This window comes from Gouania willdenowi, chromosome 11 (assembly GCF_900634775.1).
Source record: "Gouania willdenowi chromosome 11, fGouWil2.1, whole genome shotgun sequence".
In the NCBI taxonomy this organism is placed as follows: domain Eukaryota; kingdom Metazoa; phylum Chordata; class Actinopteri; order Blenniiformes; family Gobiesocidae; genus Gouania; species Gouania willdenowi.
Window position 1 is genome coordinate 5,819,696 of NC_041054.1, and position 27,097 is coordinate 5,846,792.

Sequence of the window (27,097 nt, forward strand, 5' to 3'; positions counted from 1 at the left end):
GCGTGTTGCAAGCATTGAGTTTTAGCCTGTTTCCAATTGTTGTGAGCAGTTGTAAAATCGGCGCAACTGTTAGCTGGAAAAATACACTGGTTATCACTAGTGTATATTTTGTGTGTTTTATGTACAACACAAGCACATCCATCATTACGACACATTCCAAAAACTAATGCTCAAAGGAATCCTGTACTTACGCAACAATTATCCGCTGAATGGATGAAGAAACAAGAAGACAGTCATCAACATCCCCGCCAAAAAAAAAAATGGAACAAGGGCAATAACTCCCGAAAAAATAATTGCACACTTCTCATTTTCGAACTCCATCAAGGTATCGATACCCTGAAGCCACACACTGAATTTGGTTATCCTATCTTAAACAGTTTGAGAAAAGCTGTCCCCTTTAACTCAGACGGACGGAGCTCAAACCTATATCCCCCTTCTACACTTTGTGGCGGGGGATAAAAATACCACTATACAAAAAGTCAGCTAGCTTCATGCTAACGTCTATGAGAAAACCCATGTATATGCTCATTCTAACATTTACCGCATTCGACGGTGATTCATATAACACACCGTTTATGCTTAACTTTCACAAACACATTCTTAGGAGTGTTATCAAACAGTACACTTAAATATACTCACAAGCTAATGTTTTTTCAAGCCAAAAATACAAGAACTTAGTTAGTACAGACCAGTAGGCCATGGGCTTTCAAGATGGAGATTTCCGACTAATACAGTAACAGTAGCAGGTCAAAACACACAAACTTACCCAGAGTCAAGAAAAACAGAACAAGGGCAATAACTCCAGAAAAAATAATTTTACACTTCTCATTTTCGAACTCCATCAAGGTATCGATACCCTGAAGCTACACACCGAATTTGGTTATCCTATCTTAAACAGTGTCTGAGAAAAGCTGTCTCCTTTAACTCAGTCGGACGAAGCCCAAACCTTGATCCCCCTTCCACTTTGTGGCGCGGGATAATAAAGTAAATAAAGACAGACAAAAGTCACCATGTATTCACTTTTATTGCTTTTGCAAAGACCTGCCACAATGTAGAAGTCATCATTTAAAACAACATAAGGTATATTAAGTGCTTAGGAGGTCAGGACTCTCCGTAAAACATTATAAACCATATGAGATGAGAGCTGATGTCGACAAGAACAGACTTTGGACAAATGGTACATTAAATCTTGGACTTGTGAAAGTCAAACACACACAGACACGACAAGTGTGTAGGGTTTGGAATTGGCAGGTAGTTTTAAAACGTCAAAGATGTCGGTGGTGCCGACTTTGCAAACAGGTGCGAGAACAGAGTTACTAGGAAATAATGGCAGTCTGTCTTTGGCATTGGTGTGCCACTGTGTGTACATCTACATCCGTTCTCAACACTTCAAAATGATCCGTATGAGACTAAAAGAGATTCAACAAGGCACGTAATAAGCACATGTCCGTCTAATGTTGACACAGACACCAAAAAATGATTTCACAAATAGATCTTTGACTGAATAATATTACCCTCTCAGTCCATCGGGCTGCACAGTATGGAATACTTATTGCTAAACTGGATTCCACCTTTTCAAAATAAGACCAAAAATACTAGAATATTATAGTTCTTACATATACAGTAGAAATATTTGCATAAAATGATTTGCAACAATAAACAATCTTTATACCACACACACACACGCACAATTTCAACAACAAATAGTACAAAACCAAGTGCAGCTACCAATTATTACTCTTTCCTATCCTGCACCTTTGGTGCATTTTATGATTGACAGCTTCTATTAAAATAGTTTTGACGCCAGCGACGAGACGATCGCAGCGACTCCTCGCTTGACTTGTGACAAAGTGACCGCAGTCAGAAATCCCTGCAGACTTCTGAGTTATTTTATAGACTTTTCTATTTTTATTTTTGAACGAGAGCTCTATAAATACTATAGCAGGAGAACCAACAACGCTATTGTTAACTTTAGTAAGAAACTATAATGGCAAAGTGCTTACTGTACAGTACAGACGTCCTATGGCCTCTGAAGTTGGGTTATATTTAAAAATAAAAACAAAAATAATTAAGAGCACGTTACACTCACGTAGACAAATAGAATAATATTTCTTTAAGATCGCTTTTGTAACGAAGCGTTTACAGTGAAAGCAACGAACCAGCTTTTGAGCAGCAACGTCAACACTGACAGGGAGAAATGATTCACAGACGAAGGAAGGTGTGTTTCAGTATGTTTTACACTGCTGACGGTACCTGAATGGCTTTCATCTGATGTGGTTGGTTGGAAGCTGGTGTAGTTTGAGCATTGGCGCTGATATTCAGCACAACAGTTAGAATCAAACACTTAAAAATAAAAGGAGACACTATTAGAAATGAAAACTCTCAGTGAGCCCCCCACCCCACCACTGCCCCGCCCCTCCCTTCCGTTGGCATCTGTCTTCATGGATGACAGGAAAATGAATCGATGGAGAGAATTCCCAGGGCAGTAACAGCAAAGTTGTGCTCTAACAGATCGTCGTGTCAGCTGCTCGTTTTTGTTTTGTTTTAAAAGTCAAAATGGACTCACAGCTTTTTTTTTGGGGGGGGGGCTTGCCTGTTCTCCTTCGGTTTGAGATCAACCTCATGATGGCTCATCAGTGATGTGACGGAGGAGGAGGAGGAGGAGAGGAGAGTCAAAGGAAGGTCTCAGCAGTGGAGCTTCCTCCAGGCGTGTCCGGGCTGATGTCCACTCTAACGCAGGCTACTTTCTCCTGGCTTTGCAACAGAAAACAGGCTGCAGGTGAGTACCGGTACTTAGGAGTGATTAAGGAGAAGCAGGATGGGTTAGTGTTGAACGTCAATACAAAAGAAAAACAGGCTTTTTAGCAAAAGCACTCACTTGGTTATGAGAAAACTGTGAGAAGTAATGGCTGTGTGATTAGTTCAATGTGTTTTTTTAACACTCCATTCTTGCCTTAAAGCTTTTAATTTTGAATTGTTGTTTTTAGATGTGTGCTGTGAAGTCAGGCACTTCTGTGAAACATGACAAGGCATTTGACTTTTTGAAAGAACCTGAAGTTTGAATATTTAATATACTAGTTCAAATTTCGACAGTGAAAAGCCGTTCTATCTTTTAATTTCAGCTTTCAACTTACTCTGGTATCCAAAGCAGAACATAATGGTGACGTCATGTGTACTTCCGGTTTCTTCAAAATACAACGTCATGTCGTGTTTCTTGGCCTGAGGTGGTTTTATTTGAGGCCGATGACAGTTATTTTGAAGCCTGAGGCCGTTTCTTATGATGGCGTTTGGTTTGACAAATGAGTCAGTTTGTTGACAGAGGTTTTCCTGATACCAGATACCTCACTCTGAGACCTGAGGATGTCCTAAAATGTACACCGTACTCCTGTACATTTTAGGCAGGTGTTTGAAGATGCAGAAAACTCCCTCTATTGGTTACATTCGTTATTGTTCAACAGGGACAGTCCCTGTTTTTTCACTTGTTTTCCAAAGGCAGACTTGTGGGTCAGAAACAGGACCGTTTCCAAGAGTTTATAACCTGAGGTTGCAGGGAGAGTGAGCCCTTTCTTTAGTTATGCTGCAATATATTTAGGCTTCTGTGGACATTTCTTTCCTTCACCTATGGCCTGTAGTCGACTATAAAAACACCTCCTTTCAAACTGAAGCTCAGTGCTGTGCGTTGGAATTTAAAATGCTCTGGAAATTAGCTTGAATATATATTTTTAGTCTAAGGTTTCCAATGCAAAAATTAAAAACAAAGCAAGCCATTTGATTAACTGAAACCATTTTGGGCACATGATTTACCGACCGCAACCTGAGCAGCGTTTAGTGACAGTTTAAAGGCCACACATGCTTATATTCCAGCAGCATCCTTAAACATGCTGAAGTTAAAAACAAAAAAAACCCTGGTGTATCATATCATCATGAGGCTCAGGAAAAAAGCTTGAGCGATGTACACAGCTACCTTCAACTACACATGACACTGCACTCGAGTTCATTGCCATGAGGGTCGTTTTTCAGAACAAACACACCCACGCACTCATAAATACACAAAGAGAAAGAATAGACATGCACGTTAACGTCAGGACACAAAACTACGGAGAAATTAGATTTAAAAACGCAAACAAACTGCACAAATTTGCACAAACGTTCAGACAAGCCACAAACCTAAGATCTTAAATGTAGAAGTATCAGAAATATTGTCTATTTAAGAGAATTGTGCTCATATCTTTAGTTAACTGGACAGAAAATGAACTTTTTACAAGCTCCATTCCATCAAAAAAGAAATGAATATTTGAAGCAGTGTGTTTTAAACGCTGTGTTTCATTCTGCTGATACAGACAGTCCTGGCCATGCACCGAACTGTCACATGATCAGTGAGCAGAGTTAATATGCGACTCAGATGGTTCACATCAGACACGCACCCTACTGCTACCTCATCTTCCATTGGGAGGCTTTGGGTCACTATTCCTATTGTGTATGATCTGTTCGAGATAATAAGACATCATAAACAACAACAACAACAACAACAAAACAACTGACCACCAAAGAAGAAGCGACGGGAGCATTTTAAGGAGAACAACATGATACATGCTAAGCTACAGCTGTGCTTTCATGACAGGGCAGTGTGGACGTCTTATAAAGACTAAAACATCATTTCAGAGAATAGAAGTCACACCTCGCTAACCATTAGCCATATTATTTTGCCTTCTATCCCACAGGTTGATATTAGAAATGCACCAAAATGAAAATTATTGGCCAAAAATTAAAAAAATGATTACACCAATTATTAACACTGTTGCATTTATGGCTCCGACTATGTACTAACCTCACTAAAATCAAGACATTGCAATTACATAAATTAATATTAATGCACACAATGTAAACAATGTACAATATAAAATAAAATACAAGTTAAACACTAAGTACATTAAAAAAATAACGTAATAACTGAGTTGGCTTCTGAAAAAGAGTTAAATTAAATATGTTTTCCAATGAAAACACACAGTGCATGCACATTTTAAGCAGCTTTATCAGTCTTCTCGTTGCTCTACTTGTCCTGCTCCGTGCACGTCTCCATCTCTCTCCATGCAAGCTGCTTTATTTCCACATCAAGTAATAATCTTAATAATGCGGATCAAGATCTCGGTGAAAAGTTTTCTGACAGACTCTAAACCTAATTTATGCTTATGACACGTAGTTCGGCCCTGACGTGCGCACAGCACCTTCAAATAACCCACAGTGTGACACACAAACATAAATTGCACTTATGTGTGAACTTTTAATTGTTTACACTCTGTGCTCTGTCTCAACCTCTGCTTACGAAGTGCTTTAGGACTCAGATCAGATGTACTGAAATACGTTCACACCACATACACGTTGGCTCGCGTCACAAAAAACATCCTGTTTCGGCCGGGTTGTTTTGGTGAAAAAAGTGGGTGAATTTTCCCTCCCTATAGTTGATTTCCCAGTCAGCTTCATTGGAACAACACTCCCCTCCCTGAGCGCGTTTTCACTGGCATGTTGAGTCGATCGGAACCCTCGAAGCTAACGCTGATTCCCAGTTCTTCTTCCTCTTGCAGTCGTGACTCTTCCTCCTGAAGGAAAACAGATTCCAAACTAGTGTGACGCTACTTGCAGGTATTTTACTTTGAAATACTTTTAACTCAGTTTGACTCCATAATAAAGAGTTGGTCATTTTGAAAGCTCTCTGCTTTCTCAGTTTCGGCATTATGAAGAGGAAGTTCATCATCCCAACCTTAAAAATAATATCAATAACATGATTATTTTTTACACATCAATAAAAACGTATCTTTACCAGCTTTCACGAGCTTTCTTTTTCTTGTCGTCCTCTTTTTTCTTCTTGCTTTCTGGCATCAGGTCATCCAACCAGCTCAGCTCTCTCTTGGTGAAGAAGAGGTCGAGAAGCTTCCGGATAAGACCAGCGCCAGAACCTGGACACGCACAACACAAACACACAGCAGGATTTTTCTACTTAATTTTTTTTTTTGCCACCATGATCCTCTCAGGATTTTTTATGAGCGTGGACTAATGGTTACCATCATGGGGAACACAAACTGCAGCTGCGGAGGCTTTGATGACCCAGAGAAGAACCAAACAGGTGAGTTGCACTAAGGTGAAGACGTGAACCTTCCACAGTGGCACGTAGCGCAGGTAGATCAGGTCGGGCTGGTGCTTGGAGGCATACCAAACAGTTTGATTCTGTCAAAGAACTTCAGAGGAGAAACAAATGGGAGATCACTCATTTATCCATTCAATCAGAGGAAACATGGCAGGACATTTGCAAAGAGGAAAAGAAAAATGGGATTTTACCTGAATGCCCTTGAGAGAGGAAACACCCATGTAGAGAAAAAACTCCATACAGGACGGGCATTGGAATAAACTGTAAAAGGCAAATTATAAAACAAAAACTTAATAACTCCCCTTATTGGGCCTTAAAAACATCAAACATCTCCTCTGTACCTTGAGTACTGACGTCATGAAAACAGAACAACCCATGAGGACGAAGATCATAAAACCCAGTGACCCGTTGCTCTCCGGATTCCCAGAAACTTGGGTTGCTCTCCTGGTTGCGGAGCAACCCGACTCCACCTTCAGGCTGTTGACGTGTGAGATGGAGAGAACGGTCGCAGCCACAAACCACGGCAGGACCCATGATGGAGCAAATTCCCAGCATTACTGAGACAACCAGAAGGTCCAGGTGATAGCCACAGCCTTTCTGTGGGACAAACAAGGAGCAAAAGAGGCGTGGCTTGGATGATACACAAAGAATTGGCTAATTAGCTAGCCTTCTGCTTTGTTTTAGTGCTGACCTTAAGTTTGTGCTCTTTGCGGTTGATGATGACTGCAGTGATCTGCTGGTCCATGAAGATGAGGATGGTGCAGAGCAGAGCAGGAAGGGCTGAAACGAGCAGCGTCCACCATGGATTATCTCCTAACGGGTCCATCAGCCAGCCTCGGTTTTTAGACGTTGGCTGTGGAAAACAGTTTGGACTGTATTTACTGCATGAAGCATATAGTCATTTGATAGAAATATTTAAATCTCACATGTCAGATATAAGGCCAAATAAATGGCACCGATGATAAACAACCTTAGACATACTTTTAATAGATGATATCCACCTTTTAAATGGATTACATGTAAATAAACCTCAATTCAAGTCCAGTAGATATTTACAAATTTACACTGTGTGTGTGTGTGTGTGTGTGTGTGTGCGCGTTAAAAAGAGCCACTGTGCAGTAGACACTGTTTTATGTGAAATTGATTGACAATGTTTTGTTATTCCTGTGAAATGGATTCAGTGCAGTCAATAAATTCAGAATTTCTTCAATGACATAGATATCGTAATGTATCGTAGATGAAATTTCCCACAATATATATCGATTATCGCAAAATCGCTGAATCGTGAAAAAATTGTTATCGTGGGGAAAAAAATTATTGTGATGTATCATATCGTATGGTACCTGGCGATACCCAGCTCTGGTTTTTAACATGTATGTGTAGCCGTATCATCATGAATAAAGGAAGGACACCTTTGATCACTTTACACTTTGAACATCAAAGAGACAAACATGGGGCGTGAGCCTACCTCAAAGCGGTCAGGAACGTTTAGTTTAGGGGACGGGATCCCCATGAGATAGTCCACCATCACCATGATCATGATGGTGATGAACACAGCAAAGTCACTGATAGTGGAACGCACCTACATAGAACACACACACACACGCACACAAAGAGGGAGGAACAACTGCGTCAGTTATTCTGCACTAACAATAATCCCTAAAGTCACATCACTTTTGATCAACATTGGAAACCGTAGCTATTTAGAGTGACTCAGCTGTTTATGATGAGGAATAAACACAATTATCCCTCATGAAATCACATGGGAAGCTTTGGTTCAATCTGTTTCCGATGTGTTTCACACATATGACTACCTCACACAAAAAACTTTTACTCATTTTTCCCCCATCGGGTGTTTTCCCCCTAATCATTAATACAAATCTAAGCTGAAAATGACCTATTTAGAATTAAACATAAATATTGATCGAATTACTAATACAGATATATCTATAATAAAGATAATATGGAGAAAAAAAAAAGAAATCAATGCATCTGTAATCTTTAGTTTTTAAGATAAATTTCTGACATTCAGGGTGGGAATCTGTAATGTACTTAAATAGAAAGATTTACTGAAATGCTAAAGCAGTTTTTTTTCAACATTGAGGTCGTGACCCCATGTGGGGTCGCCTTGAATTAAATGGGGTCACCTTAAATGTCTAGTTTTTTAAAAATTATATTCATTTTCAAATTAACACATCACACACAATATCAAACAGCTTGTATTCTACACTTAACTTTCTCAAATATAAATCTAGTTAAATAAATGCAGTATAAAAATATCTGAGGTGGTGCTTCGTGCCACTTTGTGCACTAATCCTGGCTACTCTGTATTTTAACACACTATAACAACATGACTAAAAACTAAATCTTGAAGAAATATCTTTGGGGTCAGCAGAAATGTCTGATATCAAAATGGGTCACGACCCCAAAAAGATTGTGAACCTCTCTGCTAAAGGGACTCTTGATTCAAATACCATATTAACTAGTGCATCAGATTTCCTATCACACCTGAACTCATCACTGGCTGTGTAATAAATGATGATTTCCTGCTTAGATTAAATTCTTTATTCTTCTTTTATGACTAATAACAAATGCTGACGGTTCCTTCATAGATACACAAGTAAACTCAGGTCTGACCTTTGTGGGAAAGTATCTCTCTGTCTTAAACTGCTTAAGGAATGAAGACAAGAAGAAGGGGTGGTGAAGAAGAGGATGATGACCAGAAGAGAACATCAGGGATGTAAGGCCCATGGTGGCCACAGGCAAGCACCTATGAATTCCCCATGGAGCGATTTACACATCTGTAGAAGAAGAAGAGCCACAAATCACAATTTACACAAGAATATTTGAACTTGAGTTGTTTAATTCATTCATTAATTAGATGGTTTACTGAAACACAAAATCCTGCATTGCATGTGCTTGTGTTTACTGTGGGCAACACTAGAGGTCAGTGTAAGTCCGCCTCACCGATACATTGAGATCATCCCACGGGATGGACTCGGGGGTGTAGCCTGTGCTGTTCCAGTGCTGCAGGAGCTTCTCTGAAGCGTTGAATGGTGGGGAACACTGGCACCTGTTATTTTATTTATCAGACACACAATCAAAAGACAACACTTCAATCCTGCTGCAACACAACTGAACATGTAGTCTGCTGAGAATCCTTTGAAATCTGTTCCTAAAATGGCAGATTTTCACCAAAAATGATGAACACTGGAGACATTACCAGATATATTACTTTGCTTAAAGTCATATACCACACCTTCAAACACTGGAAATTGTAACTAAATGGGAATCATAAATGTTGGAGAAACTGTGGCACACAAATAGGCAACACTGCTCACATTTACAATTTTCTGAGGCATGTAAAAAACAAAGACAATTTTGGGACGAGGTTTTTGAAGCTCTTGAAAATATATTCCATCAAAATCTAGCTAGAGTGGGAATTCTGGGCCTAAAACCAGCAGGAATTATAATAATACATTTTATTTAGTGCTTTTCAAAAGACTCAGACACTTCACAAGTTAAAGTCTTTTTAACTTTTCTTTATACGCTGTAATTGTTTTCAAGGAGTGGCACTCTAAATAAGTATTATCTGGGGACCCCATGTAATAAATAAATGACCCCCAATGTCTGCTTTTTATGTGGCGCATTCGCACGGGATAACCGAAGCCTGAGATTTTGCTGAAATTTACAGACATCTCCCGGATATGATGTCAACGCGCTGCGTATTGCGTACATTGTTACATTATTTCAACACGGCGGGCGCTAAGAAGAAAAGCAGACATTGGATGCGACAAGAAACCTTAAAATTAATAAAAAATAAAAATACATGCATCCCAGAAACAAAACAACGCGTAATCACGCATCAGATCCCGCCCATTTCTGTTCAAATCACAGAGCGGCCTATTCCCATTAGATTAGTATTATCACAGGACCTCGGAGTTCAGCAAAATATAGTAGGTAATTTGCGGGGGAATTTTTAATTTACAAATTACTGACATGGCCGATTCGCACGGGATTAACATCACAGACATTCTCTGCAATTATTACAAATCACATGTGGTCCCAAAGTAAAACTAATCCCGTGCGAATAGGGCACAACAGTGTGTTAATAGTTAGCCCATAGTAAATTTTGTCAAATTCTTGCGTAAATGTTAGTATTTATCAATATTGTTGTTTAAAGCTTTTTCTTTTTGCACTCTAAAATGTTCACATATTGTTTGTTAAAAAGTAGTCAAATGAAATTACATATGTTTTCCCTAAAATGATAAATAATCATGATTAAAATATTGATCCACGTAATTGTGATATTCATTTTAGCCATAATCGAGCAGCCCCTACGCCAATCACAACACAGTATGGATACAGCTGTAAAAATTAAAAAAATAATAAGTTAGAAACTTGTTGTTTGTAAATGTACCAGTTGTCTATTTCAAAATAAAAAAAATTAGTTGTCATAAAGTGAATGAATGTTCAATTGTTTACTCACGAATACAGAGTCAGGTTATCCAAGTTGTTGTTCATGTTGACGGGAAAGTATTCCCCGAGGTGAAAGAGCTTCTCCAGCGCCTCGTAGATGAAGATGATGCAGATGAGCGCTGCGAACGCCTCCTCCGTGAAGCGTGTGATGTAGCACACTAACGAGCTAGCATCGGTGGCTACCAAGATGAGACACAAAAAGGCCGTCCAAAGACCAATGCTGGTCCGAAGAGAAAGGTAGGACAGGTGGTAGTCACTGAGAGGAAGGAAAAGGTCAACGTGAGAGTGAGCGGAAGAAATACAAGTACCATTATCATCCATTGGAGCCATCTCACCTGCAGAACTTAAAGAGGATCTTCTCAAACACGAGGACAGGCCCGGTGCTGCCCAGGATAGTGAGAGGCTGGCCTGCGAATAGAGAGTACGCCACTCCCGTCAGCGACGCCCCAAACAGAGACTCTATTGCACTCTGTGGACAGAGAGGGGACGGAGTGAGGGAGCGAGAAAGGGAGAACTGGGAGTTCACACAAAGGAGAACAGAGAAGGAAAAGCTGACAGAGAAAAGAGACAAATGAGAACTTTAAGCTACAACTTGGAGAGTTTTGATTAAATAGACGTATTGAGGTTATCATTGACATATTCTTGACATATTTCCACCCTATTAAACACTTTGGAATGTGCAGTTTACTCAGATATTATACACAGTACACCAGCCTATAGTTGCTTTAACTTCATCTGGATAAACGAAGCAAAGACGCAGCACACAAGCATCACATACCGTATCTACTAAGAGTAAGGAAAAAAAATTTATTCATGATATGGCACTTTTTTTTTTTCTCCTTCTTTTTTAGGTGAAAAAAAATAAATAAAATCAAAATGAATATTTTTCCCCAAAATCATTTTTATTTTGTTTTGTTGTTTAAAATAGATTTTTTGTTGCTTTTGAATAGAGAAAATATGGAAATGAAAATTTCAATAATCATTACAATCAAATTGCAATACTTATAGAATCACAATGGGCACCCAAGTATCGTGATAAACTTATATCGGGACAAAATTATATCATCCCAGCCCTAATGTGTCAATTATCAATTTTCTTTGATATCATATTTGCATCTTCTTACTGAATAAATGCATGGAATTAGATAAAAACAAAGACACAGCAGGGCTTTCTTAAGTAAAACAGCTCAAGTTTCAGTCAAGTGCAGCACAAACAAGTATTATTATCCTTAGATCTTTACATTTAAAGTTGAAAATTGGCTACACATAGTAATCAGGGCTTGACAACTTCTTTTTTTTTGTTGCTTACAAGCAATTATTAGTGTTTTTTTCCCCTAGCTAAAATAACTACCTGGTAATTAATAGGGGTTGGGCGAAACACTGATTTTACAATACGATATGACAGAAAATAATGTTCATAATAATGTGGCTCGTGTTTAACAATGCGATACAAGATTTTTGGGAAGAAAAAGACAAAAAAATAAATAAATAATTGCAGTTGGAGGAAAGGTTTAAAGATTACCTCTGGATCACGTAGAGTGGCTAACTGGTTAGCGTCATAAGAAGTGGATGTTGATGCTGTATTTCTAGTATTTTATGAGGACTCACTATGTTGCCTTTCGTTGCCTCCCCCAGTAAACCTCCAAACGTGATGACGGGGGACATGCAGGCGCAGTACAGGAAGAGGATTGAAGCCAGACACTGCAGGCTGAATGAGTCCCTAATGTCACTCCAGTAGAACGGCGCCTTACGCTTGATATCCATGATCAGACCTCCGAATATCCTGAAGGGAAAGAGTGGAAAGTTAAATCAAAAAGATAATTTTGTGATTGTTTGAGATAAATAAAAATCAAAACAATGTTAAAAAAAAGTGTGCTAGAGTAATACGAGCGGCTGAAGAACATCTGTTTGGATGGTCATTGTCCTTTCTTATCCCTCTGCACAGGGAAAAGAAACTGACTTTGTTTTTGTACTAAACGATAATGTCTGGTAAACAAAAATGCATGTTCGACAGCGAAAGTCCTCGAAATTTGTTCAAACTTCCTAAAGAAGAGTCTACTCGCCAGAAGTGGTTGGAATTTATCTCTGGGAGCACGTGACACACCATCCAGCATCCGTTAGTCTGTGACCGTCACTTTACAGAAGACTGCTTGGTCAAACTTGGCCAGTTCCAAAGTGGATTGTCCAGTAAATTATGTCTTCAAACCGGAGCGATTCCCACAATAAACCCCACTGATGAAGACGCCACAGCCATAAGTAAAATAAACCTCTAGCCAAATGTTAGCCATACTCACTACTTGTCTTTATATTTGAAATACATTCTCTGGAACTGATTACAAAGTGTGGTGGGCGTGAATGTTGCCCATGCTGCCGGGGCTCTAGGGCTACGTCATGAAAAAGGAGGCACTCACACGGGGAGAGGCGGCGCTCCGAGAAACCGTGTGTCTCAACTTCCGGGTTGAAAGAAAATAAGTAATATATCTTAATAAATTAGTATGTTATTTTGCAAAATGTAAAATATTACCCATACTTAGCTGGAGTTGATTTTGGAAGGTCTTAATATAGCAATGATACAGGACCTTTAAATCGCAATTGCAATAATGAGGAAAAAAAATCGCAATTAGATTATTTTCCAAAATCCTTCAGCCCTATTTCAAAGTAACTTCCGAGCCTGTTTTTTGAATCCACACTGAACCAGTGAACAGTGCACTGCTCACCGTCCAGTCCTCTGCAGCTCAGGCCCTGCACAATGTTCCTCTTCTTTTTCCAGCTCGCCAGCAGGTGACGCCGTGCCATTAGGCTGGGAGGGTCTCTTCCTCTTTGACTGTGGGTCAAATAGCCTTTTAAACACATTTCACTAAAGGTCTTTTTTATTATTGTTGACATTAGCTGTGAAAACGGGCTCCTGCCATTGTGATGACAATGTGGAGATAAACATAAAAACCTCGAGATCATTGTTATATTGTGTCATTTGTTGCTTGGCATTGGTAACTCTGCATTCACAAGTACTGACCTGAGATGGAACATTCTTGGGGGGCTCGATCCGGATGGTGGGGTCCCATTCTCCAGGAGGGAGGACCGTCACCTGATCGAGGAACTCATCGATCCCAGAGAGTAGATCAGTGCGGTCTTTGGCCTTGTAAGCCACGTCGTGGAAAATCTATTCAAAAATATTCAGGTGTTAAGACTTCATAATAAGCGAGATGTAGAGCGGGCTGATAATCCCTCTGTTCTTTGTGGCACACAGTGTAACACAATGCAACGGTGGGTGGTTCGTTCATTTATAAAACCAGGGCTTTTCACAAGTGGATCACAAGCTGAAAAAATGGTTATAAAAGGCTCAGCGAAAGTGTGATTTTGGTCTAATCATTATTTGTCAATAAAATACACAATCTATCTTATTTGTAACCACAGTTGTAAGTCTGGGACAGAGACAGACATTATCATTATTCATGTCAGTATTTAGAATAAAAAACAATCTAAGCATTAATAGAGGAAAAAAACAAAGGATTTTAGTTGGTTTATGATGCCGTTTTGTAGTTACCATCTTTTTGTATACGTATATTGCGTTATTGTGTCTATTTAGAACCATTTAGTATATCTAACCCATGTTGTTTTTTTTCTATTTTTGATCAATCATTGTGTTTTTTGTTGTTTCCTTTTGTGTATTTTCGTTATCGTTATTATTCTTGTGCACCTTACTTGTCATTTTGTGTATTTTGGTTGTATTTTGTGTCTTCTTCCGTCACTTTGTGTACTTTCGGTTGTCTTTTTGTGAATCTTTGTTGTCTTTCGGCTATTTTGTTAACCTTTCTTGTCATTTTATTTTTGTGTTCCTATGTATGTATGTAGGTTCTATGTATTTTTGTTGTCCTTTTGATTACTTTCCTATCATTTTGTGTATTTATGTTGACCTTTTGTGTATTTTCCTGTCATTTTGTATATTTCTGGAGTCATTTTGGTGGATTTTTGTTGTCTTTCTGCTATTTTTGTTAACCTTTAGTGTCATTCTATATATTTTTGTGGTCCTTTTGCTTCTTCCCTATCATTTTGAGCATTTGTGTTTTTTTTTGATTATTTTCCCATTTCATTGTCCTTTTTTTTGTTTCATTTTTCTGTCATTTTGTGTGTTTCTAGAGTTAAGTTTGTGTATTTTTTGCTGTTTTGTGTATTTTTCTGTCATTTTGTGCATTTTCTTCTAGGGCCACACAAAATTAGACTGATGGCCGCATATGGCCACTGGGCCACTCGTTGACCATGTCTGTTCTAGGAAAACACAATAAATATAAGTGGATCAAAGTCATCTCACCTCATCTGTCATCAGGGTGGCCATGGATCTACCAATTTCATGGTACTGTGGTCCATTACCATGTGGACCCAATAGCAGGAAAAGAAACCTTGGAACATAACACACATCTTTACAATCATTAAACACACTCACACTCTAGATCCTGTGTCTTTACTGGGAAACAGGATTATAAAAACTGCCACAATTTAGCAGGTTGTTGTTTATTAACACCACATGATCAGGGAATTATGGTTTAAGCTTTGGTAAACCATCTCCTACAGACCCAGATTCATGAATCACCTGGTGGGCACAGGTACCTCCGTGAGACCTGTGATCAGCACGGCTGGTGACAACCGTACGAAAGCGATGATGGGCTTCTCCAGGAAGTCCACTTCTCCCACCAGCACGTTGGACGCCTCGGCCCCTGGAGGAATCTTCTTCATGAAATTCATGTCCACCTGAAAGCAGTGATAGGGAAAGTTTACACTTCAACATGCAGAAGAACACTAACGATTGGATCACACCAGGGTTGGGGTCAATTACATTTTTCAATTACAATTATGTCTTCAATTATTTATCTTTTATCTGTTTTCCTCCTGAAAGTCAAATACAATGACGTTCTCAATTACTGAAGTGGAAGTACATTTAATCACAATTACTGAGCCTCTAATAAATAAGCCCATAAAACGTAATCTTCCTCTTGTGTTAGCTTTCTGTTAGCATCTTTTATGATAACGGGTTAGTTTGAAACATGTCTTAAAGTCATCTAATTTGTTTCTCATCTCTTGGTCACCTCGTTAGGCTTCCTAATCAATTAAAATATTGGTAATAATATTTTTGGTGTAGTTTTTACCCCTTGATTTCAATTTTTTTTTAAAATGGTAAAATGATCCTTAAGATTCACAGACAGGTAGTGGAAAAAGTTGATATTATAATGTATTTTAATTACAAATACATCATAATTGTAATTAATTATCAATTAAAACTAGAATGTTTGCATTTCCTGAAGAAAATGCAAGTGAGGATGCAGGTGCTGGCCCGCATCGCACTGCATTAGCTTAGCATCAGCTAGCATTAACCTAGCTTTAGCCTAGCATTCGCCCAGCATTAGCTCAGCATTCACATTGACCTAGTATTAGCCTAGCATTCGCCTGGCATTAGCATTAACCTAGCATTAGCATAGCCTAGCAATAGCCCAACATTAGCACTAACCTAGCATTAACTGAACATTAGCCATAAGGTTGAAAAATGTTTAAATGAGTTGAAAAGGTTGGAAAAACTTTTAAAAAGTTGAAATGGGTTGAAGGTGGTAGCTGAACATGTTAAAGGTTGAAAGGTCAAAATCAGTTGAAGAATGGCTGGGGATGAAGGGGTTAAAAGTTGAAAAAACTCAAATTTCTAATAGAAATGAATGGGAAAGAAAACATTTAATAAGTCAAAAAGTTTAAAAGTTACTAATCACAAAAGCGATAGCATACATTTTGAGAACTTTCTGAATTTTTTGATAGCTTATTTGTCAAAATGGGACAAACGGTGTAGGAGGAGTTAACACATAATAATAGTGAGGATGCCTCCTGCATCATAAATGACCCCAGCCCTGGATCACACACAGCAGATGAGCACATGGGAACATGGGAATGGCAGCAGGTCGCTAATGAATGGAAGGTGGAAGCCACGTTAAGTACTGAGCAAAGGTTGTCCATGTTTTGTGAGCCATTATCTTTTTTTTGCTTTGAAATGAATAAATATGTTCTGTGGTTTTATTTGAATGATTCAAAGCATGGCGACAATCTTTTGCTCTCTGAAAAGAGAAGACTGTTGTTTCCATTCCTTTCTTGGTAAACCATGACTCATATAACACAGCGTCGCGTGTCTTTGGCTGTGGTTACGTGTGATTTTATAACAGCGACTACTCGCAGCACTCTGCCATTTCATTTCATGGATGAGGGAGAGTGGATGACTGCCATGCGACGAAGGCGGAATTTAAAAAACTAAACAGTTACATAACAGGAAGTCTTTCATTTGGATGATGGAGATTAAAAAGATGCTCGGCACTGGAGCTTGAGATGTGATGTTTGGGCAGTGATGAGACACTGACAGACTCATGGGTCAGTGGGTCGATTCCACCGTGATGGACTGGTTTCTGTGCTCAGTACTGGGCGGGTTACCTTGCTGAAGTCGACACTGCTGCCTTCTCTACTGACCCCTACTTTAGATGGCCTCCTCTCCACCATCTTGTTTCCATCCAGGTTGACTGGGACTGAGTGTTGAGACACCAGTGGTCCTGGGAGTGAGAGGGAAAAGGAGGAAGATTTACACTGAGTTTAGGATTTCAGAGGCAATGCCTGAAGGCCACAATGTCAACTTTAAAGTCCAGTGCAGGGGTGTCACACTCATTTTAGTTCAGGACCAGTTAGATCTCAAGAGGGATTATAGGCAGAAGTCACTTCAACAGTATTAGTGGCCCAAGTTTGCACTTCCACTAATAATAATATATAATGTATGTAAAGCAAAGACAATATCCAAGCAATAAGTGACACATATCAGTCCCTGCAACATCTTCACTTCATTTTCCCTGATTTTTGAGACAAATTCTTATTTAATTTGGACATATTTTGTGGAATAATTGCAAGACTTTTTGAATTGGAGACTGTGTGATGTAAGCATGGAAAAACTAAGCACTGGAAATTGATGTGGAGTTTCATTGAATTTGCGTATTTGGAGGGAACTGAGAAATCTATAACTGAATTAGTTGGTAATTTACACAATGATTTAGGCCACATTGGATTCTCTAAGACCTGGATTTAGTCCACGGGCCTCGAGTTTAAAGCATTTCCTTGAATTTTTTGTGTGCCAAACAGGGTTGGGCTGAATTACATTTTTCAGTCACAATTAAATTTTCAATTACCCATGTTCAAAAATAATTCATTTACAAATACAGTGACCAGCATTTTTTTCCCAATTACAAGTAAACTACAATTATGTTTTATCCTTAAAGTCAATTCTCGCGTTCTCAATTACTAAACTTCAGTTACAATTAATCACAATTACTGAGCCTGAAATAAAAATCCTAACCTGGTAATAACCTTCCTCTTGTGTTAGCTTTCTGTTTGCATCTCTTATGATAATGCGTCCAAAATCAGCTGTAAAATACACTAAAAACTAATAGATATCATCTAATTACTTTCCTATCCATACCCCTCGATTTATATATATATGTATTTTTTTTTTCCATTATATGAAACAAATTTGTTGTTAACTCCATATGTGTAGAACTGTACATAGAACTGTAACATGGTTCCTGAGTTTTGTGTTAAATTTTAATTGACAATATTTATAGAATTGCCATGGCAAGTACACTTAGCAAATCAATTATTTGAACTCAATTACAATTTAATTACGATTATGACAGCAACCGATTTAAAAAAAAAAATTAAATTGCAATTATACTTGCATCATAATTGTAATTAATTATCAATTACAATTATAATTAATCCCAACCCTGGTGCCAAAAGTAGGCGATAAATTCATGTTATTATTAATGTTTTTCATACATTTATATGTATTGTAATCATTTTTCTCATGGAGATGCTTTAGTTCATAAAGTGTATTCTATTTAATTAAACCCATAAACAAATAGCACTGCTTCTATAACAACCTCTAGATCATATTCAATCACAATCCATCAAAAGAGATTTCATATTTCCAAAAAACATTAATTCCGACATGATTTCCTGTCATTTTGGCCAATGGTTGAAGGACATGCTTGTGCTCCTACCAGTTCACTTTCCTCCCACTTCTCCCCTTGGCAGTGTCAACATTTCCGGCTACACACTTGAACACTTGGTATGGCATAATATCATACCAGATACAGAACAAGCTAGCACTCAGAGTGACATGAGAGGGGGAGGTGGAATGATGGACCGACGTATCCGTTTCAAAGGATAGAAACTCAACACTGTCCCCTGACATCAAACCCTTTTTAAACCACATTTTCTCTTCTTTTTTCTTTCAATCAAAAAACACACCAGCCATTGTTTAGCAGTCAAACAAACATGAAAAGAAGTGCATCTAAACATGCTTTTCCTTTCATTTTTATGGATGATGATCCTCTTAATGTTGTACACATTCTGATTCCATTGATCTGCCTTAGAGAGTGACCCTGTTTGGGGTAGTGGGGGGTAACTGTGAGTACTGAACAGCAGCCTGATTGCTCATATCCCGCTAAAGCCTTTAGGAATATAGGAGGGATTATATTAGGTTATGTCTGCCAACACACTTCATTCAGGGCTAAACATTGGAATGCTGCCCCATACCAGCCTTTGGAACGGTGGTGTCAGAGCACTGCAGGATTTGTATGCAAAAAAAGTCTACAAGGAACTGAAAGTAAACAAAGCATTGTATACTGGACGTGCGTCACTAGATTATTAAAAAGAATATCATAAATCAGTGGTTCTCGAACTTTTTGGTTCAAGTACCCCCTTTCTCTAACTTTTGAATCCACGTTCCCCCTTATGCCCGACTGACACATTTTGTTCAGAATTCTGTAACATATAGAACATAATGATGGAATGAACGAGTGATAACACACATTATAAAGAATCTATGTAAATAAGTGGAATGAAACAGTATTTAGAGCCTCCTGATAAGAGTTATTTGTATAGTTTTTATCATTAGGGTCATCTCCCCCTGATGTGGGATCAACACTGAACTTCGTATTTTCAGTTCATGTTCTACTCAAGATCATTTGTGTTTTTTCTGTCATTTTGTGTATTTTCTTGATGTTTTTGTGTGTTGTTGGTCCTAATTGAATTATTCTCTCTCAGTGTGTGTGTGTTTTTGGTGTCGTTTTGTATGTTTCTCTGTTATTTTGTGTATTTTGTATTGATATTATGTACTTTTCTCTCAATAATTGTCTTTTTTATTATTATTCAGTATATTTTTATCGTATTTTGTGCGTTTTTCTTGTTGTTTTGTAAGTTGCTGGTAATATTTAGTACGGTTATCATTTTTAACTGAAAATAAACCCCCATATTTTTGATGTTTTCATTTGTAATTTTCTGAACTCTCTCTATGTCAAGTAACCCCTGTAGTGCCGTCGCATACACGTACCCCCATTTGAGAAACACTGTCATAGATGGTCTCATTTTGTGTGCGTGTTTTTTTTTTAGTAATTTCAGTTCTGACAACATTTACAGTGATTAGTTAGACGTGAGGTTAAAGGAGAAATGCTTGAGGCTGGAATTTGAGAAGCTCATAAAGAAATGACAATAAATGAGAATCTTTTAAATTGTGAAGCGGCTGCGTCTGCAATATTTTAATAGAAACCCAAAGTTGGTTCTGGCATCCTCTGTTTTATGACATTAATACCATGTAAACATTATATAATGACTACTATTATAAAGTCCTGAAACATTTATCCTAATAACTATGTATTGTTGCATTAAAATATTAATTTAGAACACAAATGGGAACTAAATTAGAGTCTGAATATTAGGAATTTGTAAATAAAGCACAACATTCAACTCAAACTACACAAATAAGCATACTGTATCTAAAAAATGTACTCAGAAATCTAAACATACAAGCTAAACGTTGTCTAATGCAGTGGTTATCTAACTTTTTTGGCTCAAGTTTCTCTTTTTCTGAATCCAAGTGTCCAGTTAAAACATTCTAATCAAGATTATTTCTATTATCATTTTGTGTTTTTTTTAGTATTCAGTATATTTTTTCTCTTCTTTTGTGTGTTTTTGTTGTCGTCGTGTGTTGATGGTATTATTTAAATGATTTTCTGTCAGTGTGTGTGTGTGTTTGTGTGTTTTGGTGTCGTTTGCTTGTTTCTTTCTCTGTTTTTTGTGTAATTTGTATGAGCATGAGTATTTTTCTCTCATTTAGTGCATCTTTGTTGTCGTTTGTGTGTTGCTGGTAATAGTAAGTATTCTTCTCTCGTAGTGCGTGTGTTTTTGTGTATTTTGTTGTTGTTTGTCTGGTTTTTTTTTCATTAATCAGTATTTTCTTCTCTTATTTTGTAAGTTTTTGTTGTCATTTTGTGAGCTGCTGGTAATATTTTGTATGAGTATCAGTTTTAACTGAAAATAAACATTATAAAACCCCATTCTATTAATGTTTTCTTTTGTTAATTTTCCTCTCTCTCTTAAGTACCCCTTGTACCGCCCATTTGAGACACAACTGGTCTAGTGCAAATAAATAAACCAGTGAAACATAATAAGGCCACCTAAACCTCTTCCATCCAGCTCCTAAAGGTGAGCACTGATAATAGCCATCCACGCTGTGAGATGGAGCCTTCCCCAGAGTGAAACAAACACAGTCGCACTTAGCTTCTAATAATAAACCCCCATGGCTTGATTTGGTAGGAACAAAAACTCAGTGTTGGTGGCAGTGTGACAGCACATATAGTACCAATGAACGCACCAGTGCGGGTCTCAGATTTATTTTTTGCACATGCTGCTCTTGCACATTGCCCTCAATACACTCTTGATCGGGTAAAAGAATGTTTATTCTTAGGATATGATGAAGGGGACGAGAATGAGAGCCAAGTGATGCATGGGGGGAAAGCACGAGTTGCATGGGATTGGCATCTGCGTGATTTCAGAATGAAGGTGTCCCCTCAGGGTAAACTATAGAGGAATTAGGATTTATTGTAAATCATACACTACATTTAAAAAATAAATAAAATCTAGAGCTTATCGGCTGAGAATATCCCAGGGCTTTTCCCCAAAAAATTTGCATCTTAATCAACTTTGACTCTCAAAACAATTCTTAAAAAAACCTTCATATTTAAATAACTGATGTTTCTATTAGCAGACGTAACCAGGAAGCTTTTTCCTGCGGCCAATACTTCCTTGGTGACCAATTCAGGTAAACAAGTAAACATTAAGACATTTAATGAAAGCATAATCACAAGCTAATCTATTTTAGAATAGAATGCCGATTATCAAATGATTATCTAATTGCCAACTGCTCCATTTGCTCTACAGGAATCTGGTCTGCACTACAGTATCGTCTGGATTGATTGCGATGATGCACATAATAGTTTAGACGAGCAATGGGCAACGGGTGGTCCGAGGGCTGCATCCTAATTTGTGCAGCCCAACAATAACATACAAAATGGCACTGAAAATGGAAACAAAAATAATGCAAAACCAACAATACGGTCAAAAGAACAATAGAATAAGAGAAAATATACTAAAAATGACAGAAAAATAGACTAACGGCCAATGAAATGCAAAAGCAATTTTAAAAAACACAAATTGACTCCAAAAATAGAAAAAACAACACAAAACAAGTAAAAATGACACACAAAGTACACAAAATGGCACAAAATAAATAAATGAAAATTATCCAAAAATTCAATAAACACACCAGACAAGAGAGCATATTTCTCCAGTATTGGCTTCTCTTCATTGGCTTCCTGTAAAATCTAAAATAGAGTTTAAAATCCTCCTGTTAGCCTACAAAGCTCTACATGATCAATCTCCAGTGTATCTTAAAGACATGTTAGTGCCCTATCGTCCAGGCAGAACACTCCGCTCTCAGTTTGCTGGAAGTTCCTAAAGTTTTCACAAGTAGAACAGGAGGCAGAGTATTCAGCTACCAGGCTCCTCGCCTTTGGAACAGCTCCCAGTCTTAGTACGGGAGGATGCTACCCTCTCACCTTTAAGGCTAAACTCAAAACCTACCTATATGCTAAAGCATATACCAGATAGTAGCATAACCTAACCAATAGGAACAAAGCCCTAAACCTAAAAATAGGAACTAAAAACTAAGATATATAGTAGAACAACATTATATTTAAACATGATCCAGCATCTACACATAGCTCTAATGGGCTGCAATGGATGATGATGTGCCAGGTTGTCGACAAGCCCCCACTTCTGTCCCTTGTTGCATAACCCATCATACTGCTCACACTGCTTCACACCATTTACACTGATGTCCACCCCATATATCATTACGTGCGACCAGTATAAGATGAAACCTTGTCTGTAGTGGTAATATTTCCATGCATAGAGGATGCCGCAGACATTTAATGTTAACCCAACCACTAGGAACGAGTGTATCATGTTTTCCCCCATGTCTAACCTCTCTTTCGGTTTCGGGTGTCTTGATGATGGAGCTGGCGGTTCCTGATCAATGGTTCATGGCCTGGGACACTCAGATGACTATCCTTCCATCCTATTCTGTTTGCCCTTCTGTTCACTAACCCAACCAGTGGAAGCGGATGGCTGCCACCTCTGAACCTGTGTTCTGTTGGAGATTTCTTCCTATAAAAAAGAGGGAGTTTTTTTTCCCCACTGTCGCTAAATGCTTGTTCATGTGGACCTTGTTGGGTTCTTTCTTCCTTACTATGGACTCTCTCTCTTTTTTTTAAAGATTACTTTGTTGTCATTTGCTGTATATAATAAAGCTGAATTGAACAAAAATACAAAGGACTAAAGAAAAATACACAAAATGACTTAAAAACACATGGAAAATATGGAAAACAAATGCAAAACCAGGAAAATACAAAAATAATTTTGTACAAATTTACCTCCACCCAAAACGAAACGACAATTAAATCACAAAAACCCTTTGTTTGTTTCTGGGTTAACGCTCGGATTAGTAATTACTCAAATGCTGACGTCAATGTTGATAATTTGGTTCAAGGATCAGATACGATCACAGTTTCGTGAGCCGTGCTGTGACAAAAGTTGCCCATCTTTGGTTTAGACAGTACTAGCTCATTAAAGAATAAAATACGTGAATATTTGTGGGCCAACAAAGATGTTCAATGTTTCAAGTTTCACATGAAGCACAAAAGAAAATGTGTGGAGGACAGCCATGCAACTGCTACTGTGGGGGTGTGAAAAGGCCATGGCCAAGCAAAGGCATTAATGCTGAGGAGGGGCTAAAAAACGTGGACAGAATTTCAAAGGATTTCAGGAAAGACAGAAGAGGGAGGGAACGAGGGAAGAGAGTCATGAGGCAAAGAAAGGAGAAGTGTCAAAAACTCTGCAGATAAATAAAGTTCTGCAGCCAGTGAGCATTGCTGTGTGTTATTGATGAGATGCCTGCAGGGTCAGAGGTTTTACTGGGAGAAGAGACTTCATGCTAGTGCTAGTGTTCTCTGTTCAAGCTGTGACTCACACTGGCAGGCTACACAGATATTTGCCTTCTAAGGGCAGCTGCTCAAGGGTCTGGGATCCCAGGGATGCGCGCCGGCCTAGTGGATGTGGTGCTGCTGCCTCTGCTGCAGGAGCCAGGAAGTCATCCCGGGAGGAGATACCACCACCTCTGGGATGTCTTGAGGATTCCGACCTCCGCCTTTGAATCGTGGCGGGCTGTCAGTGGTTCGGCGAACCGACACTGGGGTGTTTGAGGGGTGCTGAGAAAGGAGGAGCCTGAAGAGATCGCAGGGGTGGAGGAGGAGGGCAGGAGGTGGCTGAGGCAGGAGGGAGACCCGTGACTCGCGTCTCTGGGACCGTTGGGAGTCAGAGGACGTTTCCCTGCCTTGTGGAGAGAGAGATGAGAAGAGGAAAGTCCCTCTCCTAACAGAGGAGACAAGAGCAAAGAAAAGAAGAGGAGAAGGAAGAGAAGAGAAGATAGGTGGAGGAAAAACAGACATGGGATGTAGCAGAGATCATCACTATGGTACATCACAGACTGCAGGAAGAGGAGCGGACAGAGCTGTTATTAGAGAGACTTGTGTTTGTGTAAACTTCAGGAAACTGCATGCCAGTGGTGCACTGAAAGCAAGGTGAGGGTTAAACGAGGGGTTCGCCAGAGACAAACAATGTCGAGCTTTCATCGCCAAACAAACCAATCGCATTCCATGACTGAATAAAGGCAAAAGTTAACAGAGGCTGCAGCATGCAGTGGATGCGGTGGCAAGGTATACGCACTCTCCAAACTAAAACCAGTCACAAAGCCCACACGACACAGATACTCACTGATACACACCGCTCTCTACCTTTAATGTGGCAGATAAAACTCAGCCCAGCAAGAACCACGAGCAAGGAAGTGGAAAACGTGATTTTTTTCATTCATTATTCAAATCTCAGTGCTGCTCACCCAGGATTTAAAAACGCACACCATACGTGAATACCACTGTGGCCATGCCGAGTCAGAACAAACACAATGTTCACTCAAATTGCATTAAATAAATAAATAAATTAATCATTATTTCAAGTACGTCAAACAATCAACAATTCAAACCCCAAAGCCAGGCCAGCCATACAGGTTAGAATGTAATTTATAATAGCACCCAAATTTCTTTTTTTTTTTTTTTTTCAAAAAAGGTGGACCAGATATACTCTTAATAATTCTACTCACATTTACCATCCACCTTCTACGCTGGCATTGGGGGATTTGAACAATGGATTTTTTAAAAAAGCTTCCCCCAGAAGTGAAGAGTTCAGAAGAATATAAAAAAAAGAAATGTGAGTGCAATGTAAGAGCTCACCGTTTCTTTCAAGCAAGAATGGGTCAGAATGTTTCTTGCCTATGTCAGCAATAGAGCGCACCAGGGGGATGCGATTGCTAAGCTTTCTCTCGTTCTGATGATGGTGTTTCTTCAGCATTGCTTCTCGCACCTTGTTGTACAGATCCTCCTTCAGCTGACCAGACGCCACCATGCTGTCAATCACCATGTCTGGATCGGATCAAACACGGTAAAAAAAAAAAAAAAACAATAAATATCCACCTCATTCCTGGCCAATAGTTGACAATACTTGTGCTGCAATAAAATGACTACAAATGAAAGACAGTGCAGAGACAATTGGGGAATTTGTTATTTTATGCAGAGGCGAATAATCTAAATAATTGAAATATTGATTACGGATGCGTTCACCTGCAATCTCCTCAATGCTATTGGCCTCATATCCAGCAGAACAGTGCCATTGGTTATGCACCTTCGCAACTCAAACAGGCTGTGAAGGGACAGCGTGGCCACATAGGGCTTACTCCACCTCTCCCCGCCATCTTCCACATCTTCTTCAAACTTCAGCCACCTGTGGATGATTAAAAGGAAACAGTTATAATAAATAACAAAACAGATACAAGATCAGTTTTCCGAGGGTCTGTACTACGAAGCTGGATAAGTATACCCTTGATATCTCTCCGTTAGCAGGATTTACCTAACCAAACATTCTCCGTCACAGAGCAGCTGTACTACAAAGCTGGATATAAACATGTCCACTTAACCCAGGTGATTTCAGCCTGGCAACGTGAGCGCTCACATAAAAGGGGCGGAGATTGCCGAGACTGAGTCTGTTACAACTTCTTTTAAAATAATATAAAATAAATGACCTGTTATTTCAGCCACTGCTTGTTGCAGAAAAACTTAATATTGTCACAAAATTCTGAAAACATTTTGCAAATATCTCAAGTCATTGTCAATCTTTACTTCATACAAAACTACGGTACATCAGTTAAGTCAATTCAAGTCACGGTGAGTAAAAACACTATAAGAAATCTAACTTCTACAAACGTGCGAAGAGTTCACCAATCCCACAATGCAACGCACACATTTATTTCTGGAGTTCAAGTCAGATGATCTGCGTTAAAAAAAAATTAGATTTTGTATCTACTTCTGTTTCTTTTTCTGACCTGGCAGTCTCTTTCCATTCAGTGGCGCAGCCGGCTCTGAAAGATAGTTCGTCCATCTCAGTGAAGAGGTCATGGGGGACGTGCTCGAGATCGTCATCCTCTGTACCAAGGATGAACTGGACCCTCTGAGAAGGTGTGTCTGGACATAGAGAGAGCATTTACAATAACACAAACTTTGGTTTGGTTACAATTCAACTATATTGTGCAGTAAAAACACTTAGTATGCTAACGGTGGTCTGATGTTGCCATTTTTAGCACTGAGATTCTTCTTGTTAAAAGGGAGTTGTTTCTTCCCACTGTCACTAAATGCTTGTTCACGTGGATCTTGTTGGGTTTTTTCTTTATAAATTTTATTTTGATAAGCACATTGAGATGACTTTGTTGTAAATTGCACTATACAAATAAAGTTGAATTTAATTGAATTGTAATAGTCAAAGTGTGTGACTAAAAGCTATATAATATATAATATTTGCTGATTTTAAACAATAGGAATTACAATACCTAATCAGTGAATGAGTTCACTGAACTAATAGGCTGCGTTTTTAGAAATGCATTTGAGGTGATAGTAGAACTACAACAAA

General features: G+C 38.7%; 1 long non-coding RNA gene and 1 pseudogene across 1 annotated transcript; both read right to left on the reverse strand.

Annotated features, from left to right (window-relative positions):
- Positions 1 to 1,005: 1,005 nt before the first annotated feature.
- LOC114472245 (uncharacterized) lies at positions 1,006 to 4,510 on the reverse strand. Its single transcript, XR_003675073.1, has 2 exons — positions 4,425 to 4,510; positions 1,006 to 2,754 (listed from the first exon to the last, which is right to left on the reverse strand). It is a non-coding gene; the product is annotated as an uncharacterized LOC114472245 (long non-coding RNA).
- Positions 4,511 to 5,217: 707 nt separating this feature from the next.
- On the reverse strand, positions 5,218 to 26,689 carry LOC114472244 (sodium bicarbonate cotransporter 3-like; annotated as a pseudogene).
- Positions 26,690 to 27,097: the final 408 nt, after the last annotated feature.